Source organism: Podarcis bocagei, assembly GCF_964188305.1.
Source record: "Podarcis bocagei genome assembly, chromosome: 1".
Lineage (NCBI taxonomy): Eukaryota > Metazoa > Chordata > Lepidosauria > Squamata > Lacertidae > Podarcis > Podarcis bocagei.
The window spans coordinates 34,913,547-34,935,828 of NC_138125.1; the positions used below are offsets into that span (position 1 = coordinate 34,913,547).

Sequence of the window (22,282 nt, forward strand, 5' to 3'; positions counted from 1 at the left end):
GACAGTGATAAGGCAAACTATGATTGTAGTAAAATGTAAACAGTTTCAAAAGGAAGAAAGGCAGGCTCAGAAGGGCTTATCCAGATGATCAGTAATAAGGTGCTTTTGACACATTTTTAGTTTTAGCAGGGTCCTTCTGCAAACTCCCAGTCCAAAGGCAACAGCTAAATATCTTGACCATGAGGAGATTACGGTTGCTGCTTTTTATAACACACGAGAGAGAGAGAGAGAGAGAGAGAGAGAGAGAGAGAGAGATGCGCAAAAGCATGAGACATGGATGGTGTGCATCTTTTGAGATATTGGATTATTGCAGTGCACTCTGTATGGGGCTTACTTCACCTCGCACTTCACCTGGAAGCTGCAGTTAGAGTAGAATGCTGGAGCGGGACAGTTGCTGACAGGAGAGGGACCCACTGGCGGAGGAAGAGGAGTGCGGGGGGAGCGCATCACCCCAGTAGCGCGATCCCAGTGGGGTGCCATCAGGACATGTGCCCCGCCTCTGCAGACGGTGTGCAGGACACGCATCAGCCCCACCCCGCCTGCTCTCCGCCCCCCTGGTGCCAGAGCATGAAGCTCTGGCATTGGCGGGACCCTGCCTGTATGTAACACTTAAGAACTTAAGAACGACTTAAGAACGACTTAAGAACTTAAGTCGTTCTGGAGGTCTGTTCTTAACCTGAAACTGTTCTCAACTTGAGGTGCAATGGCGGTGTTTCGCGCCACCGCGCCCAAGGGTACGAGTCCCCCACAGGGTGCCTTCTTGTCACACCCCTCAGAGATGGCACCCGGGTCGGATCACCCCTCCTCCACTGACCATAGGTTAGATCCAGACTAAAGCTGCAATCGTAACCCCACTCACCTCAGAGTAAACACCTTGACTTCTGATCAGACATGGCTATGATTGCAAAAGTCTCACTGAACTCCACTTAATCTAGATCCATAAAAGTTTGTTAAATCATTTATTTTCTCTGAAATTATTGGAAAACCCAAAATGAATGGAAGAAGCACATTTTAATTTTTAATTAATAGGTTTTTTTTATTCTGCAATGGTTTTGTAGCCCAGACACATACAATTCTCACTAGTATGGGTAATTTGTGATTAGTTTATCACATCAGAGCAGAGACAAAACGTATTTGCCATACAATAACCTGCCTAATTGGAGATCTCTAAGATGACCATGCTCATTTGATATCTACAAAGATTTCCCACTGTGCATCACATTTGCTCTTAATAATGCCTGATAGCAGCAGATTATAAGCAAAAGAAATTCCAACTAGATAATTAATTTACAGTGGTTCAACAATCACTACAAGGGAGTCAATAATGTTCATTTATGAGCAGGATGAGTCACCTAATTAGTTAATTGAAATTGGGCCTTATTGCCAGTCTCTTGTTCTTGGTTTGAGACCATGCTCGACAATGAATAAATATATATGAATACCAATTAACTCACATGGAAAGGCAGAAAGTCCAGATTTAACAACAGAGTGTAGTCTATATAGGGTTGGCAACTGGCCACAAAAACCCCAGCCAGGCAAGTTTTTATGTTTGGGGGCAAATTGCCTGAAAAGCAGAGGCAATGTTCTCTCTGTGTGTGTTTTCCCTTCAGCCATCTCCCGCCCTCATATAATTTAAGTGAATAGTTAGCTTTTGTGCTAGGCTCAGTCACTGGACCTACCAGAAACTAGTGTGCTCTGACCTTCAAGCCACCAAATACTGATGGCCTTCATACCTCAGCTTCGCTCCAGGATAGAGAGAAAGCAAGCCCTGAAGGAGTGGACAGGAAAAAAATCTCCACGCCTGAACTAGGAAGAAACTCTGAAGAAGTGTGCCTACACATGAAAGATCACACCAATAACAAACTTAGTTGGTCTCTAAGGTGCTACTGGAAGGAATTTTTAAATTTTCTTTCGACTACAGCAGACCAACATGGCTACCTACCTGCAACTAGGAAGATACGGGTTTGTGATATAAGGTAAATCAAGTATGTGTACCATACAGGTACAGGAAGTGTATATTTCATGAGGTATGTAAACCCATTTGTGCACTGTATCACTCATTCAGTGCCCACCTATGTGTATAGGCAATAATGCAGAATGTCTGGCTGTGTGGAGCTGGGCATGCAGAAGGTATGGAGGACTGTTGCCACAATCACCAATCCCTCTTCCCCATTTACATGCATAGGGCTAACAGTGTAATGTGTAAGTGGAGCTAGATCTGACAGAGCAAAATACTGAAGTGCAATGAGTATGCTGTGATGGCTATTCCTAATTAGTATTTCAAGTCCCCCAGTGGTGGAGCTATTAACTAGAAGGTTGGGGGTTTGAGTCCACCCAGGGACGGTTGCAGGGGGTTGGACTATGGCACTTTGTTATCAGCCGTGACTCCCGCTAATTGATTTACGAACCTCGATTAGCGATTTATGGCCGCCCGGCACGCTTCTGCTCGCAGCTCTTCTTCACGGCTCAGCAGAGTTTCGCACAGCGGTGTAAAACTGTCACGCAGGTTGATTCAGCTTCCAGACAAACACACAGAGTCCAGTTTGTCTATTTACAGCTTTTATTCCAACATTTCTCAGGAATTTCCAGGACTATTTGCAGCCATCACAGCACTGCATCCTTTCCCCACAGAGTACAGAGTGGGACTGGCAAACTTTGCCCAAGCTCCTCCCAAGCTTCTAAAATTGACGTCAGAATGGTGTGGCATCATGGGAAGAACTTAACCTGTTAAGTTCCAACTCCAACACCCCCCTTTGCCGCACCTTCTGACAAGACCCTTTTGAGTTCAACACCTTCCCCTTTGCCTTGTGCTCCTTCCCAGCATCTTTCCCAGGCACCTGTTGAACCCTTTCAACACTCCCAGAATCACACTGTGCGAACCTGGCCCATGCACTTGTCGCCTGGTACCTTTCAGGTGGAATGCCCTTTGTTGAGCGACTAGACCTTCTGGGCACAAACTCAGATGTTACCTCTGACTCACTGCCACCAGAAGATGTGTCCTCAGCCTCACGGGATTCCCCTTCTGACTTAAAGCGTTTTTGAATCCTCTCCATTACACTCACAGGAGAACTAGGCTCACTCTTGGCCTCCCTTTTTACAACTTGTGGAGAAGCTACAGATACCTCCTCCTGTTCCTGACCTTGGTCAGTTACCTGATCGTCATCATCAGACTCAGTTTCTTCTTCCTCCCCCTCAGAATTTTCCTGTTCTGAATCAGAAAGACACTCTGAGAGAACATCACGCTTGACAGCAGGTTTTGACTTTTCATCCTGCTCATAGAACTCAGCGTGCTTGCTGATCAGTAACTTACTCTGATCACCTGATGGAAATGCAAACCTCCATGCACTTGCTGCTGGCTCATACCCACAGAAGATCATTTTCCGGAACTTGGATCCATCTGGCCCCTGCAAAGCAGCAGGTACTGACACAGATGCACGTGACCCGAACATATGCAAAAAATGAATCTGGGGTTTCCTGCCATGCAACAGCCCAAACGGTGTGTCCCCTACCATGGAATTGTAGGTGCGATTCCAGGTGAAGCTCACATACTTGATTGCCTCCAGCCAAAACCTTGGAGGTAACCCAGAATCTTCCAGCAACACCTGTGCAGTTTTAACCAGAGCCTGACACTTGAGCTCTGCCTCCCCCCTCTGATTGGGTGAAGTCACTGTGTGACGTATCCCTTTCTTGCGAAAGTACTTCTGCAAAGCAGAACCTGTAAACTCAGCTCCTCTGTCACTTGTGACAGCCAGCACTTTGGTGGAAAACCTTTGTTCCACCTCCTCAATCCAACGTTTGATCAGCTGTGCTGCATCATCCGTGGATTTGAGACCGTGAGTCCAGGAATTCTGTGTAAAATTATCCTGCATCGAGAGCAGAAACCTTGACCCTCCCAGACTTGGTTCCTTTACCGGACCCCACAAATCTATGTGAATTTGTTCAAAAGGCCTAGTGGTTATCCTCTCAACCTTTGGATAACTGCATCCTTTTACCTTTGCCAGCTTGCAAGTTTCACAACTTACAGCTTGTCCACATTCTGAGATCTTACACCCTTTAGAAACTTCTGGCAGCACCTGTAGTTCTTCCAAAGAACTATGGGCTGTTCGTGTATGCCAAGCATGTACACATGAATCATGATTGGGAATTGTAGCACGCAGTGCTTGTGCTTTTTCAACCTTCCCATCACCCTCCAGAGACGTTTTAAGAATGAATAGATCATTCTGCCCCTTTTTAACCTTGGCAAGCATCCTCCCTCCTTTGAAGATTGTGCACACATCACCTTGAAAACAAACTGTAAATCCCTTTCTCAGTAAATAGGGCACAGACAAAAGACAGTGGTGCATCCCAGGAACGGTACAACACTCCAGCGTTTCCTGCAAAACAGACATAAAGAGATTTGTAACGTTAGTCACATATTTTTTCTGTCCATTTGCAAACAGTACAGTCTTCCCGGCAGGAATTGCCTTGCAATTCCACCTCTCAACAGCAGGTGTCTCTGGAATCAAATTGCGATTAGCTGCAGAGTCAATAACAAAATTTAGCTCTGTGCTTGTGTCACAGCTGTCTTCAGACAAAGCCAAACTAGCTGTTATCTTATACGTCTCTTCCTGGCACCTGGCACGTCCACCAGCCTCAGTCCCACGCCTGGATGTTTTTCCAGACCGGCTGCCATGGTAACCCGACTGGTTCCCATGAGAGTTCAGCAGTTTGACCTTGGCAACATCCTGCCTTGCCTCTCTGCTCCGGTGTGGGCAATCTCGACGCAAATGTCCCGCTGCTTTACACACGTAGCAACGATGAACTCCAGTGGAAAAACACTGCCTGGGGCTCTTTTCAGCTGGCTTGGCCCTCCTTCTTCCGGAAAAGCACTCCTTGCCAGATCCGCCCCCCTTGAACTGCCGCTTCATTCCAGCAGGTTCAGTGGAAAACTTTTCAAACTTGCCTTTGGAACTTTCCGCCCCCCCCGACTTGCTCACTAGCACTCCTTGAGGCTAAATTGTCAGGAACAGGGACTGCAGCCATCTCTAGGCTCTTAGCTTTCCTCTGCCCTTGGCCTCCTGCTGCGTCTTCACACAGACGTTTCAGCACACGCCAAGCCTCACACGCAGATTCAACGCCCTCCAGGTGCTGTTGCAACTTAGCATGAACACCTGCTCTCAACATGCAGATCTCAGCTCTCATAGCTTTCTCCCTCTGCATTTTCTCCTCCAGAGAAACAGACTTTAGCTTGCCTGCATCTCTGTCCACCAGTTGCACTGGTTCCCTCTGGGTAATGTCCCAAACTTCCGTGGCCATGAACCACGCCCTCACCCATCTTGCCCAGGTGTTCCACGCTTGGGCGGTGAGTTCCTCAAGCTGTTCAAACGGAGCTTGAATCACCTCCTGGCCATCTGCCATCTTCCCCCGGGGCCCCAGCGTACTCACGTAAACAACCAGCCGCTCTTCAGCTCCCGGTTTAGCAGATCAGCTCCCCTGCCTCTCACAACTTTAGGCAGAACTCCAAGCTGGCATCAGCATCGTCGTCAGCTTGCCTTCACCTCCTACCGTGCCGTCTGCTCGACACTTTACAGCTCCCGGCAGACTCTCGTGACAGGTTTACAAGCGATGATTTAGGACATCCATAACCTATGGCACTTTGTTATCAGCCGTGACTCCCGCTAATTGATTTACGAACCTCGATTAGCGATTTATGGCCGCCCGGCACGCTTCTGCTCGCAGCTCTTCTTCACGGCTCAGCAGAGTTTCGCACAGCGGTGTAAAACTGTCACGCAGGTTGATTCAGCTTCCAGACAAACACACAGAGTCCAGTTTGTCTATTTACAGCTTTTATTCCAACATTTCTCAGGAATTTCCAGGACTATTTGCAGCCATCACAGCACTGCATCCTTTCCCCACAGAGTACAGAGTGGGACTGGCAAACTTTGCCCAAGCTCCTCCCAAGCTTCTAAAATTGACGTCAGAATGGTGTGGCATCATGGGAAGAACTTAACCTGTTAAGTTCCAACTCCAACATGGACTAGATCAGGCATGTCCAACGGGTCGAACACAATATTTTTTAAAAAAGAAAGAAGCTCAACAACTTTGGTTTTGACCTTCTAAAAAAACTCAACAACTTTCCTTAACAATGCTCAACAACTTTGGTCCCTCCTCCAATGACAATGGGTAGATCACTTTTTATATATACTGTGAGGAGATCACAGTGCCTTGGGAATTGGACGTGCCTGGACTAGATGACTCCCAGGGTCCCTTCCAACTCTACAGTTCTCTGTGTCCAGCACTCCCTTGTGTTCACTTGCTGTCTGCAGAGATTCCTAGCAGGAACTTTTCTTGGCACATGGACACACATTAAAAAATCATTAATTCCCCCTCATGTTAAAATGAATGAAGGTTCTGCAAGGCATAAGCCAGTTTATGAGAAGGCTCTGTATGCACCCAAGGAATAAAATTTCTGTTTGCACCACCATTTCTGTGTGTCCTAGTGTGGGTATCTTCAACAGGACCCACTTTTAACCCAAACATGCACTTGGGGACCAATTTCTCCATCTTTTGCCGTATATTTTCATGGTGGTAGTGCTTCTGTTGCGACCCGTGATGGATTAGGCCACAACCCACTAGCAGGTCCCAAGCCACCAGCTGACAAACTAGTGTTCCTGAGAACTGCTTTACATTTCATTGCTCCACACTATTTTATGTGCACATGTTCATTACCTACAGCCTAGTCAGAGTTTGAAGAGCAGCATTTTGAAAACACACGAGATCAAATAAAGGAAATACAATTCTTTTTTAAAACAACAACCTGTGAATACTTTTCAATACATTTTGCAGTATACTTTGAAGAAGCTGCTTTTTATATGGAGCGATATCAACGCTGACAACTTTGAATATATCAGCCATAAGGAGCACATCTCCTGCTAATTTCTGGAAGGTACTTTTTACAGAAACCATTCGTTTAAAAATTATGTATCTTGCATTATATAACACAGCAGAGTTGAGAACAGCATTCCACAGAACACATCTTGCCAAGCAGCCCACATCTAGGATTGTAGAAGACAGTAGGGGAGAGTTTATCCAAGATTCAGCCGAGGTTTTACAAAGTCACTGCATTCAGGAGTGACCTGATGGCTGGAAAGTGGCCAACCAAATGTCATTATTTAAGATAGGATCTGGGAACACTTCAGGAAATTACAGACCATTTAGTTTTGATTCCTTTGTAGCAGGGGGGAGAGGTCTTAAAAAGCATTTTAGGAGATTAAATGGAGACATTTAGAAAAGCACAGCTTGATTAAGGATGGCCAGCGCAGTCTCGGGAACGAAGGGTCATGCTTCACTAACTTCTGGATTTCTCTAAGGATAAGAATAACAAGGGGAATGAAGTAGATGGCACAGACGTTCAAAAACAAAGCTTCAGAGAGCATTAAGGAGGTCTGGGATAATTGTGCATCTAAAAGCTACACAGAGATCTACAAAAGTTGGACAGAGATGTGTTAAGGATTTTATTTTTTAAAATAATAATCAGATATTCTGGAGCAACAGCAAGAGAATATATTGTAAAATGGCAATAAGATAATACCAATAATATCAGCAATACTGATTTTATTTTAAGAGTAATGACTGGACTGCATTATTAATTAGTCATGTGAGTTAAAGGTGCAGCACATTTTATATTAAATCCTTAGCTTTAGCATGATCTTGGGGTTTGGATATATACTTGTTGTTTATTCAAAGTGTGGTACCCAGTGGACAAGCCCTTCCCAAACAACTTCCAGTAAGAGAACATTTCATAGGAGTTCATGCTGCAATATGCATTCAGCTCAAAGGTTATTTACTCCTATAAACTAATGTTGCTGTTAGACTAAATTTGGTTAAGGGATTCATACTTACATTAAGCCACTTTTATTATACAGATGAGCTAGTGGTACAAATCACTGTATTTCTGGTTATAATTTTGTTTCTAAGGCTTCAATCTTAACCCCATCTCCCTGGGAATAAGCCCCATTGAATTTAATATGACATATTCCTGAGAGGATATAGTGAAGTTTGCACTGTAACTAACTATAGATATTGATGCTAAGCTCTGAATGTGAAACTCCAATTCAGCACACACAAGATTTTTATTTTTTAAGTCTTCTCACGTGGGTTATGCACTTCAGAATTTTATAAAATATAAACAGGTCGTTCCAATGGATTATATTTTAGAATCATAAGCAGCAGCCAGTGTATATATACCCTTAGACAAAAATAACCATTTGCCAGGCGTCAAAAGGATTTTGCACATTCCTCTCCTTCCAGACAGAAGCTTTTTGTCCTCCTTTGGCATTGTTACTTCTTGCTTGAAGATTCCTGCCAAATTAAACAGCTCTGAATACTAGGGGAGCTGAACACGATGTTCACACCTTGGGACCTGATTTAACATGTTGCTTTACATTTCCACAATGCTTCCAAAGAAACAGGCATATAGGAAGCTGCCTCACACTACCTCAGGCTGTTGGTTCAGGATTTCAGATAGGATGCTCTCCCAGTCCTATCTGAAGGCACCAAGCCTGAGGCCTTTTACATGCACCACCACTGAGCTCTTATTCTTCTTAAATAGGCTTCTTTGCATAGCCAGGGCTGGCCCACCCATGAGGTGGACAGAAGCAACCACCTTGGGTGGTGGAATCCCAAGGGGCAGTGCTGATGTCAAAGGGTTGATGTCACTGTGTTGCATATGTATGTGAGGCCAGGGAGCATGTTACAGTGGTAAAAGTGCTGAGCCCATCACCTAGAGATGTGAAATCAGGGAAATTCATTTATTCATTCGTTTTACTTATTAATCACCTCCCATGAAACATTCTGTGGTAACTACAGTGGTGCCTCGCAAGACGAAATTAATTCGTTCCGCAAGTCTCTTCGTCTTGCGAGTTTTTCGTCTTGCGATGCACGGTTTCCCATAGGAATGCATTGAAAATCAATTAATGCGTTCCTAGGGAAACCGCCTTCAGACCAGGTCCGGGGACATTCTGTCCCCGGACCTCTTCTGAAGGCTGGGAGGGGGGGCAAGGGCTTTTCTTCCCACCCCCAGCATTTTAAAAAACCCCGGGACAGCGGAGGACTTCTCCGCTGTCCAGGCGATCTTAAAATGCTGGCGGGCGGCATTTTAAAATCGCCCCGGGACAGCGGAGGACTTCTCTGCTGTCCGGGGCGATTTAAAAGCCCCTGGGAAGGCAGGCAGGGGGGGACAAAGACTTTTGCCCCCCGCCAGCCTTCAGAAGAGGTCCTGGACCTCTTCTGAAGGCGGGCGGGGGGCGAAAGTCTTTGCTCCCCCCTGCCTGCCTTCAAAAGCCCTCAGGGACAGGCAGGCAGGGGGGAGCAAAGACTTTCGCCCCCCGCCCGCCTTCAGAAGGTGTTCCCTCCCCGCCGCCCGGCTTCGGAACGATGCTCCGAAGCCGGGCGGCAGGGGCAGGCGTTCCCTCCCCGCCGCCCGGCTTCGGAGCATCGTTCCGAAGCCCGGCGGCGGCGGGAGGAGGCGTTCCCGCCCCGCCGCCCGGCTTCGGAGGAGGTCCGAGGACAGTGGGGAAGACACGCAGCGCTTCCCCGCTGTCCCGGATATTTCCCTATGGGCTGTCGTCTTGCGAAGCAAGCCCATAGGGAAATTCGTCTTGCGAAGCGCCTCCAAAACGGAAAACCCTTTCGTCTAGCGGGTTTTCCGTCTTGCGAGGCGTTCGTCTTGCGAGGTACCACTGTAACAATAAAAACATACATAAAACAATTTCAAATCCAACACAGAATGGGATACAAAAATATCCACTTAAAAAGCTTGAGGGAAAAGGAAGGTCTTTGATAGGCAGAGTAAATGTCATGGAGGAGAGTTCCACACTAATGGCCCAATTTTACATAGTATGGATTGGAAGCAACCTCCTGATGAAACGGTATATATGTAGGGATGTGAATAGAGGCTAGGAGAGTATGTATTTATTAGATATTATCCTTCCTTCCTCATGTTTGTGAGTTCAGCAGAGTGCCATCGCTTTGCAGCTTAAAAGGAAGCTTAGCTAGGCTTGGCAAACTGGATTCTCCTGGTATTTCCCCCCTTTCTCCCTCTTAAAACAATTCTCACACTAACAGTCTTGCAAATGGTATACCATACATAACATTTGCTCACTCAGAGTTTTCTGTTGCAGAGTAACAGATAACGGTAGCTTTGTTCAGGCAGGCTTAAAATGGTAATTCAGATGGAGCCTGAGCTGTAGCTCAGACCTAGCAGTTGTCCTCACATTTCTGGCTTGGTGATCAGATGAAGAGGGGTGAAGAGAGGCAAAAGAAAGAGAGTGTGTCCATGCTGGTAAGGAGAAAATATATGGCTATGCCTGTAAAGGCACAGTGGGAGTGTCTCTCAGAGCTCTCTCTAGCAAACTTACAGGAAAACTGTGTGCGCTTCAGTGCCTATTGTGTGCCTGCCTAGAAAACAACGAATCATTGGTTTGACTCTCTTTTGAATAGCCCACAATATATCTGTACCAGCACCTTGAACTTAGCCTGGTAGCTAATTGGTAGCCTGTGCAATTATTTCAGCAGCAGTGTAACATGGCAGTGAAATCAGGCGAACAGTGGAGCTACTGCATTCTGCACTAACTGCCATTACCAGAACACCTGGAAAAAGCTCTAAAGTCAGCTCTAAAGTCAGCAGGTCTCCTGGACTTGCTGATGGCCAATGATTAAACTCAACACCTTGAGGCCACCAGGATGAACCCCTCAAAACCAAAACCTAAGACCTGACATTCTTGCCAGACAGGGCAGGCAGATCTCTTGACAGTTGCTACCTTGTGCATCTGAAATTATCAATTGGGAGAGAGTGAAAACACTCCGTGAGAGGCTTGGGATCAAACATTTATTCATTTAACAAGATTTATATGCTGCTTAAACAACAAAAATATCTAAACAGGTTGCATAAGTTAATATAAATGGTGCAGGTCAGAGTAGAACCCTTTGAATTTAAGGAACATGACTAACCTGGCTCCATTAATTTCAGTCAGCCTACCCTGAGAGAGAACTTAGCTGGCTACAACCAAAAATATTTACTACAATATTTTCTAAGGATACTGATGAAACAAACATTTAGAATAAGTTGACATGAAATTTATCAAAATAAAAATGTACACAGTAATCTTTAATCACAACAATGACAATCTATTAATAATTTAATAATAATATATTAATAATAATTTATTAACATTAGATGCCTGGGTAGGCTTCTCTAAACAAATAAACAAACACCAAAATCAGTGCAGGTGGCTGTGTAAAACTAGGCAATGGTCTTGCTTGCACCTTTAAACTTTATTTTTTATCAAATGGTCACTGAAGAAGAAATATTATCTCCCCCATCCCTCACCTGAGGAGACAAAGCATCCATGGCAGAGGGATCTCCTCTCCCCCACACAGCAAGGTTTTTAGCCGAAGGTACCCTGGGCCAAGCTTTAAATGAGAATCAACAAAATACAGGGTTTCGCTTGAAATGCCACTGTAAACTCTGAGTTTACTGTACATATGATAGCTTTTAAAACAAAGTGTATGATTGTATATTATTGTGCTCTTGGTCAAAGCAGGGCTAAGCCTGTGCATTTTACACGGTTCACTTAATGAAAATTACTGTGTATTAGGTAGGCAGATATAATTTGTTCAGCAATGAATTCTGATTCTTAAATGCCCTTTAACATAACCTGTAGTAGGTAGGCACTTGGAATGTGGCTTGAACGAGGGGGGAAATAGATGTGCTTCTGTGTTATCACAAAAATAACCTTGAAATTATGGCTCAAATCAGAAAAATATAGCCAATATTTGTTCTTATAAATATGTTCACCAATGTATTATAACGACTGATTTTAAGATCACAGTAGAACATTCTTTCTAACACATTGATTCTTGTTCTTTCCAAGAGATTTAAGGTGCCATAATAAAAGGCAGAAAAATATTACTGCTACACACTGATAATAGAATGTAGCCAAAAGATGTAGTTTTTTGAAGTTCCCATGTTGATACGATATTTGAGGCAGCAATGCACATCACCTCTGCACCAGGCTGGGATGTTGGTGGCTTGATTAGGTGACGATGTTCCTTTGCCTAGGTCTGCCACCATCACTCCACCAGTGTGGCGCTCCCTATTCCACCTGCCGATGGGCAGAAGGAACACTGGTGGGATCCATATTGGTGGTAGCCCACAGAAAGTTCCTACACATGGTGTTCTTGAGGAAGGAATTGAACTAGCCCTGGATGTGCTGGATTCCAGGCAAAGGCGGAGCTAACTGCTCCAGCACCCAGAGCGGCGCACATGCTGTGCACCCAGGGGCAGGGCTAGGCGCCTGTGGGGGCAGAACTAGGTGCCTGTGGGGGCAGGACTAGCGTCCCAGTAGGGTGCTGCCTGCGGCGAGCGTCCCAGGGGGCGCCGCCCACAGGAAGCAGCGATTATCCCAGGGGGCGCGGCAATGTGGGATCACTAGGAAAAGGTAAATAGAAATTTGAATTGCTTAATTGTTGCTCTGCTTCCTTAATGTAGTCAATCCTATTCATTAATACGATGGCTCCTCCTTTATCTGTTGGTTTTATAATTAATTTTTTATCAGCGGTAAATTAGTTCAGGATTAAGGAATCTTGCTTACTCAAATTGTACTGCCTGCAACTCCTTCTCTTTCTCTCTCTAATGTTTAGGTCACGATGTACTAAATGTTGAAATGTTCTAATAAGGTGATTGTGAGAAACCAGAATGAAGGTAGATTTACGTTTAAAAGGTTCCAGTGTCCAAAGAGTGTTACCAAAAAAAATCTCTTAATTTGATCTGACGAATTACCTTATTTATCTAAGAACACAACCGGTTACGTCTCGTGTGTTTATTGAGGATGCTTTACGTGACCATAGGTTTGTTTGTTGTTGTTTTGTTCCCTTCTCCACCAGCATGAGCAACAGTGGCCCTGCCACTCGCTGAAGCACCACTACTGTCTCAAACAAACATATCAATTCCATGACCGTAGCACCCTTGTCTTGCATTTGAAGCTTTCTACAGTCGTGCAGAAGGAAGGGTTTCATCTTTAAGGACAGCATAGCGCCAACATTCCTCCGTTGAAAATAGGGACATTTCTCACTCCCAACTGACCGTCCTCGATCCACCATTTTGTCCCCTCCCCCTCCCCACTGAGCATTTCTTCCACCACTACACCAACCAGACACAGCACACACACACCCTCCACTAGCCCGAGAAATTTTAGAAAGGAGCAAGATTAGATACGGACACACAAAGCATTTTGTAAAAAACAAAACAAAACACGATTCCTTGTGCTCTGCTCCACTCCTCCTTCCTTTCCGCACAGAGCACCCCTGCCCTTTGCCTGCACCTCAGAGTGGCAGCCTCTCCTCCTCCTTACCTGCTCTCAAGCAGCCACCACAAGCTGTCCAAGGGAGGAGAATGGCCGTGGCAGCCATGGAGAGGCAATGGGATGCTTCCTTGAAGTCACCACTGCTCAGAACAGGGGCCAGCTTATCCTCCTCCCCAAGTTTGGCAGTGGTGGCACTGGCAGGGGAAATAGGGGCATTCTGGGATCAACGCAGAAGCCGAGATGGCTTTCATAATTCTGGGACTGTACCTGGAAAATAAGGACACTTGGATGGTATGCAACAGCTGTATCAAGGCACGTTCTACGCAGTGAAAGCTGTTCATTGGATCCAGTACAATAATTTTGCCACAGTCCCCCACATGCTAGCTGAAGGAATTGCTCATTCATAACATGGTACTGGGCGACAGCAGGGCTGGAATCTGAAAAGTGTAAAGATCATGAAATTGCTCACTTTCATCAGGAAGCCACACATTCAGCAAACACATTTTCTTTCAGCTTTGAAAACCTACTGGCGACTGTGCCAGCTCTAATACCAGAAAAGTAGCAAATATGAAACAGAAAGCAGTAATACTCAAGTTAGCTTCAGTAGCACTTCTGTCATTTGGTAGGCAATCGATTGAACTGGGTGCAAAACCTTAAAACATCAACACTCCAGGTAATTGAGGAACCTAACACAGTGATTGCAAAACACAAAACTGCCCCATCACCCACTTGCTCCACAGCAGCAGCATGAGCCTGGACTTTGAATCCTCCGCTACTTTTGTCCGCACGTAATTGTGGCAAACAAACACAGTGAGAGAGAATGTGGCTCCCTTTCCCCCCTTCCTTAGTACAGAGGTAGCCAACATGATGCTTACTGGATTTTGCTGGACTACAACTCCCATCAACCCCAATCAGTATGGCCAGTAGTCAGAGATGATGGGAGTTGGAGTTCAGCAGCATCTGGAGACCACCACACTGGTTATACCTGTATAAGTAGTTTTGCTCTGCACATGTGAGCTGGATGGAAGGTAAGGAAATGAGCCGGTTGTTATGTCTTAGCCTAACCTACACCACAGGGATGTTATGAAGATAAAATGGGAAGCAGGAAAGAACATGTCTAGAACTTATTGGAAGAAAGGTGGTGAGATATAAATGCAATTATAGAAATCCACTCGTGCAAGATTCTTCCAAATAATTTCATGCAAGTCCCAAACGCCACCACAGCACTGGACACATGACCCTCTGAAGATGTGTTTTCAAGCATAGAGTGTTGTATGGAGGAGGACAGATGGGGAAAGATCTGGTCCACGCACTTACCTTCGACTTGTGCATTCCTAGATCTGCCACAGCGCAGAGGCAGATCCTGAAGATGGCTGAGAGGCCATAACATCTGGAAAGAGAGATGCCTTGTAAGCCTTGCTTCTTAACTTCCCATTATGTGGCGACAGGCTGCATTTGCACAGTGGCTAAAGAGCAGCATACCACAAATGAGAAAGGGGCACTGCCAAAGACGGACAGGGTGATGTGGTTAAAGCACAAGAGGCAGGGCTAGAACACCAACAGTTCCCACAAGAGATTTTCCCTACTTCTGATGCTGTTCATTTACTTCTTTGCCTGTCCCAAACCCATGCATAATAAAATACATGGAAGTACAAGAAACTACCATTTTTCGTCTTAGCCAACCTATCTGCCAATAAGTTGTTTGGAGAGGCTACCACTAGACAGGTGCAGCTTTGAGGCCAAACAGCTGCTGTCCTGACTGTTACCAAACTACATCTACTATTCAGAAGAGCAGGCTCCCTTCTAAAATTATGCAATAAACTTTTAATTGGATAATAATACTACTAATAATACAGTGGTGCCTCGCAAGACGAAAAGAATCCGTTCCGCGAGTCTCTTCGTCTTGCGGTTTTTTCGTCTTGCGAAGCAAGCCCATTAGCGGCTTAGCGGATCAGCTGATAAGCGGTTTAGCGGCTTAGCTGATAAGCGGCTTAGCGGATCAGCTGTTAAGCGGCTTAGCAGCTTAGGATCAGCTGATAAGCGGCTTAGCGGCTTGGGAAAAAGGGGGGGGGAGAAAAAAACCCTGCAGGAACTCGCAAGACCTTTTCTTCTTGCGAAGCAAGCCCATAGGAAATTTGTTTTGCGAAGCACCTCCAAAACGGAAAACCCTTTCGTCTAGCTGGTTTTCCATCTTGCGAGGCATTCATCTTGCGGGGCACCACTGTAAAGGTTGCATTGCAACAATTGGTGTAGACCTCCATGTGTTCCCTTTCAGCTAGATATGTCTAAAGCACATATGTACATAGCTGTCAACCTTCCCTTTTTTTGTGGGAAATTCCCTTATTCCAGCACCGTTTCCCGCTGCTATCCCAGATTGTTAGATATCCCATAGACTGTCCCCGGGACAGGTGAGGCTGCTGATCCCTTATTTTCAAATCTAAAAGTTGACAGCTATGCATATGTACATGATCTGGAGTTCTCCATTATCTTCTTTCAGAGTTCCTTAAGCTGTGTTTTCGATGAAGCCCCATTGTACAGAACAGAACTTGCACCCCATTCTCTTGAAACTGGAGCACCTTGTGTTTTCAGTGCTCCTAAATGCTCAGCTTTAGCGCATACAGTGGCTGCATAGCACCCCTTTCATGCTGATTGGGCAGCTCTAGGATGCTGGAGAAGGGACTCTGCTTCAGAAAAAGTCTCCAACCCCCTGTGACCCCGGCCACGCCACACCGCTGACTACTATACAACTTTAATGAGTGATTGTGAGTTTGGTAGCAGGTGCTTGCCAAGCCTCTCAGCCATCTTCAGGATCTGCCCTTGCGCTGTGGCAGATCTAGGAATGGTTTTCTGCACAGAAAGGTAGATCTGAAGGAAATGCAGAGATCTTCCACTACCATCTCTTCAGATGTCGTCAAGTGAGCTGGAATGTTGCTCAGGCTCCTTCTCCAAACCTGCCCATCATCTAAAATTATTTACATAAGACTCTCCACATTATATTCTAACCTCTGCAATGCTAGTATTAACTACTGACATCTGCGAAGTCTGACTAGCAAGTGCTTTACAGTGTCAATTCATCCGAAAGCAAAATGCATTTCTGAGTGCTGCGGGGTCCTCGTTATTGCCAAGGAGAAGTATCAACGCTCATATGACACCTAGCAGAAATTAGTACTCACATTCAGAGAAAAGCTTTTGTCATTTTTTCTCCCCTGAGTATTATGTGGACTTTATTGAGATGACTGCATCTGACACCTGCTGTAATATAAATGCAGCTATAATTAGCCAACTGATGCTCACTGCAGTTTAGGTCGAATCCCTTCTGTGGGAATTATGCTTTAAAATATTCAGAACTCCAAGTGGCTCTCATTACATTTAATTTTTACTTAGAATTAGGTGGTCCAGGGGAAAAAAATTTAGGATTGTAATAGCCCCCTGCTGAATGCCACACAGCAAAGTGAAAACCCATAGATTTTTTCCCTCTCCTACAAACGAAAAAAATAGGAACAGCAGACTACACTACAGCCTTCAATTGAAGTCTGGCTTTGCTTAATTGTACTTTTTGCACTCATCAGTCTCTCCTCTTCAGAGCAAGCTACAAAAATTGCCTGAATAGCCAAAGAAAAGTTTCCCACAGTCACTGGCCACAGAAAAACACCATTGTCCTTCCTCACAGTTTGATGGACAACATTTCTATAAATGGGTAGTCAGTCCGTCAATGGCACCCTTGCTGAAAAGGCAAGAGAAGAGAAGAGATTCTGCCAATATCTGACAAAGCATGTTAACACATAATCAGGCATTCACTAACCAGGCAGCTGCCCCTGGGACCTTCATAACACAGGTGCCTTTAAGCCATTTCCTATTCACAGATAAAGGAAACAAGCAGGCGATACCTGGGAAAGGAGCAGTCTATTATGGCCTGTCAGATGTCCATCTTTTGGGCTGCATGCAGAAAAATAGAAAGGACATAAAGGAAACTTCAAATTGAATGGTTAAACTAGAAATGCAGTATGGTATTTCCAAACCCGGTCATAATGTCAACTTTAATAATAATAGTAGTAGTAGTAGTAGTAGTAGTAGTAATAATAATAATAATAATAATAATAATAATAATAATAATAATAATAATGCAGTACTAGACTCTCATACGAAGGCTACTTCATACAATACTTTTTTAAAATGTTGAACTTACACCCCATCTGCTTGAACTGCAGATAGTTCAACAGTGTCCAGATTGTACCCTATTCTCTCCTGATTAAACCCACTAAAAGCAGCAGAAAAGATTCAGATGGAACATTACAAAGATCTAGACACATTCTGAAACTTTCACAAGATCAGTTTGATGCATATAAGTCAAATAAAAATGTCAACTTGAAATGATTGGCTTGTGTAAAAAGAGAGAGACCATTTTCACTGTGCAGGTGCTTGATATCCTTCTGCATTCCTTCTAAATTGAATTGGGATCATGAAAGTTTGGATTCCCTTATTGGAAAGTCTAGAAATGTTGCAGGAGCACAGTAGAACCATCCTATAACAAATCATGGCTATGGGAAGTTTCAAAAGCAGTTTGCAATATGGCACAGAGTCAGCTCTTCTAATTCACTGGTGGGACCACATTATATGAGCCTAAGTAGCTTTTTGGATCCCAGCCAATAGCTACAACCTGGGCAGAACTCAGCAAGTCAAGGACCTGAACATAAGCAGAGGGATTTTGTTCCTCCTCTCCCACCAGAGCAGTCTCCTACACTACATACTACTGTATATTGCTTTTGAAACTCTCCTGGGTTTCAAGGGTGACTTACATTCTAGGATGGGGTTGCTGAATCAAGTACCGTATTTTTTGCTCTATAAGACTCACTTTTTCCCTCCTAAAAAGTAAAGGGAAATGTGTGTGCGTCTTATGGAGCAAATGCAGGCTGTGCAGCTATTGCTGAAGCCAGAACAGCAAGAGGGATTGCTGCTTTCAATGTGCAGAAATCTCTCTTGTTGTTCTGGCTTCTGAGATTCAGAATATTTTTTTTCTTGTTTTCCTCCTTATAGAGCGAAAAATACGGTAACTAACGCTCTGAATTATCAGCAATGTAACATACAAACTGCAACAAGCAAGTCCAAAGCATGTTTAATTTGTCTCCAGCTTGCTTAGGCTGCTGTTCTGTACACACATACCTGGGAGTTAGTTCCATTAAATGCAGCAGAGGTAACTTCTTAATAGAGATGCATAGACTTTCACTGCTAGTTCCTAGTAAATTGCTCTGGAACTGCACAGCAGAAGAGTCAGAGAAGCACACTCTAGCCTCTATCCCTGCAGTCAGCAGACAAAATTAAGGTTACCAGACGTCCCCGTTTCCCGAGGACGGTCCCCGGATTTACAAATCAGTCCCCATACAAAATCCATTGAAGTTGAAAAGTGTCCCCGGGTTCATTGAAAAAAATCTGGTAACCTTAGACAAAATGCCACTGGGGGGGTTGTACCAAGAACATCACAACCAGGGGAAGACCAGCATAGAAGGTCTATCAAAGCAGTTGCCAGAAGCTTGCTCCCACCCCATCACCTGCCAGAAAAGACACTTGGTTTTCACTACCAGTTGTCTTCAGACTTCAGAACAGAGGGGAATGACACACTTATCTCTGCCAGTATCCAGAGGAACAAGGGCAGTTGAGTCACTTGCAGTAGCTCTGTTTGAGCAAGACCACCAGCAAGGGAGGATCAGCCTGACCCCAACAGGATATAAATGCGTTTTACAGCTCAACACATTGTTCTCCATCCTTGTCCCCACTGACCTCTCTCTTCTTCTCCCTTCCATTCCTCATGCTGTGGTTTTGTCCTTTTAAAAGTTTATATGCCTCTCTCTTTGTTGCTGGGCAAGTCACTTTGAGAGACAACATTTGTCTGAAAAGTGGGATTAAATGTGGAATATGAGAAATAAGTCAGGGAGCATAGGCATGGCAACTCCTAAGGTTTTTTTAAATTTATATTTTGATGATCTGTCTTGTGAGTGGGATTTTATTCCCTCCCCTCATTTGCATCTGTTTCTTTTAGGAGGGTAAAAAGCAGAGTCACCCATTTATCACTACACATGCCTGAAAGTGCAGCAGACAGACAATAACCAGGGCCAACAAAAAACATCTAGTTCTGTCATTCTAAGAAAGAACATCTTCTGAATGTCAGCTATCCACATCTCAATGCAACATTGCTACCACTGAACAGTTAGATCTTCTCAAGAGCTTAATGTAAAAAGCCCTCTAGCCAGATCATAAACACCACTTCACAGCAGAGCATAGGATCCAGTAATCGATTCCCAGTATCAGTGGGAGAGAAGCCTCAGCCCTTTGACCCAAGGCTGAGACCTCACCATTTCCGCTGCACTGAAACTGAGGGCCATTTCTGCCTATTTCCAGGGAAGCTCTAGCATCATGGAGGTGTGTCACAACAAAGAACAGTAGGAGACTAGGAAGGTGCACAAAAGCAGGCCAAGTAATTGACAACCCTGCATTCCTCATCCCAAGGGTTCCTGGTCTAGTTCCTGGTCTAGCAAAGCTCCCAAATATTTTCCTAAATGCACAGTGTGTTTGTGGATGGATAATAAATTACTTTTGGGACCTTTGGACTGCAATAAAGATTTGATTGATTGGTAATAAATTCAGGGGGAATTGAAACGGGGCATAAGCTAGGTTACTAATCTGGGTTAATAGGTGATTGAGGAAGATTAATATGCTGTTATCTAGAGATGCTTTGGGAGTAAACTGAATTGATGTAGAGAGCAAGACCTGTTGCAGTAAATGAGCTGGAGGGGAACTGATTTTGGATGTTCTATGCAGGAGTGCAAACTAACTGAAGAATTTATCTGGGGAGATTTGGATGGGAAATGACTTGGTTTTCATTCTGTGACATTTAAATTCAAAACTTGAGTCCACAAATTTGCGTATGCAAATTTGTGTCTATGGGTCCACACTTTCAATTCCTTTTAAGTACAAGACAACACCTCTGACCAGCCTTCTCATGCCAGGGTTCCATGATGGAAGAATGGTGTAATATATATATATAAAATAATAATCTAGAGAGACAGATACACTTTTTTGAGAAAAATCAAGTGGGTAGCAGTGTAAAATTTGCAATTGTGGTGTTCCAGGAGTAGAATCTCTTGACCCTGACAAACAAGGGCAAAAACCTTTGTGTTGAGAAGTAAGTCTAAGGACTTATTTTTCATTTTTACATGATGCAGGATAAAAATGCCCATTATTTATATAACCTTTTCTGAAAGTTCAAAACACTTCATGGATGTAGTGCTTAATGGCATGTTTTTTTATATAATGTAAATGGCACTGGAGTTGAAGCTTGAAGTGAGAGGAGGAGTTTAATGTGTTCACTTCCTGCTAGGATCCCAATTTTAATCACTTCTCCAAAGCTACTACCATACATGCATTTCCAAAGAAGTTCCCACTGGCACCAGGAGAGGCTTCCCTTGAAAAAACAGCTGCAAACTGTGGGTGGGAAGAGTTAAACATCCTCTCCTCACCCTACCCTCCAGTCCCAAGGCTGTTATTTACATTTTTAAAAATGTTATACAACATATAACCTTTATTTAAAACCAACTGTGTGCTAGGCACTATATAAATCCAGGTGTCTCTGTCCACACATTTCAAAGGGCTGCTTTGTGTGGTGTTTGGGGTTTAATTCTCCCTCTGCATGGCAAGAAGCCTGCCAGAGAGAGACATGCGTGAAGGGGAAGTCCGTGCATGTACAGCTTGGGCTCAAGCTAAAGACTGTACCTCCCTGCATCAGCCTTCTTCTGGGAAGGCCTTTCTCATGGTCCTGACACCTTCACAGGCATGCTTGGTGAGCACACAAGGGCTTTCTTGGTGGCTGCTCCCAGATTGTCAAACTCAACTCCTTTCTGCTTTCCTTTTGCCAGCAGGCAAAGACCTCTTTGTTGCGACAAACTGGCAGCAACTTCTGAGGGTGGGTGTTGTGCTAACTTTGCATGTGTTTTTAAATGTTTATACAGTAATAGGGTTATTGCTGTTTTTTAATATTTGTATTTATTCTCTCTCTCTCCCTGTGTGTGTGTGTGTGTGTGTGTGTGTTAAAGTAAAGGTAAAGGGACCCCTGACTATTTGGTCCAGTTGTGGCTGACTCTGGGGTTGCGGCACTCATCTTGCTTTATTGGCTGAGGGAGCCGACGTACAGCTTCTGGGTCATGTGACTAAGCTGCACACAGAAACGCCGTTTACCTTTCCGCCAGAGTGGTACCTATTTATCTACTTGCACTTCAACATACTTTTGAACTGCTAGGTTGGCAGGAGCAGGGACCGAACTATTAGGTCCAGTTGTGGCCGACTCTGGGGTTGCGGTGCTCATCTTGCTTTATTGGCTGAGGGAGCCGACGTACAGTTTCTGGGTCATGTGACTAAGCTGCACACGGAAACGCCGTTTACCTTCCCGCCAGAGTGGTACCTATTTATCTACTTGCACTTTGACATACTTTTGAACTGCTAGGTTGGCAGGAGCAGGGACCGAACAATGGGAGCTCACCCCATTGCGGGGATTCGAACCGCTGACCTTCTGATTGGCAAGTCCTAGGCTCTGTGGTTTAACCCACAGCGCCACCCACGTCCCTTCGTGTGCGTATTAGTTCCGTTTTAATTTCTGCTGTGAGCTACCTTGGGTCCTGCACTGGGAGAAAGGCAGGATATAAATACTTTTCATAATGTTAACGCCCCAAGTCAATGAAGAGCACTGTGGAAGGGCTTCTTGCATATTTGGAATGCAGAATGTCCCAGGTTAAGTCCCTGACATTGCCAAGCAGGGCTGGGAAAGATTCCCTGTTGGGAAACCAGGGGAGTTACTGCCGGGTCAGTGTAGGCAATACTGAGCTAGATGGTCAACTGGTCCAACTCAGTATAAAGAGCATCCTAGGATCCTGAGCGCCTAAACCCTTGCACGC

At 44.7% G+C, this 22,282-nt stretch overlaps 1 long non-coding RNA gene across 2 annotated transcripts in view; it reads right to left on the bottom strand.

The window, feature by feature from the left end:
• The window catches only part of LOC308596168, a 435,220-nt gene that overhangs the window by 377,372 nt on the left and 35,566 nt on the right, over window positions 1-22,282 (bottom strand). The window lies entirely within an intron of this gene.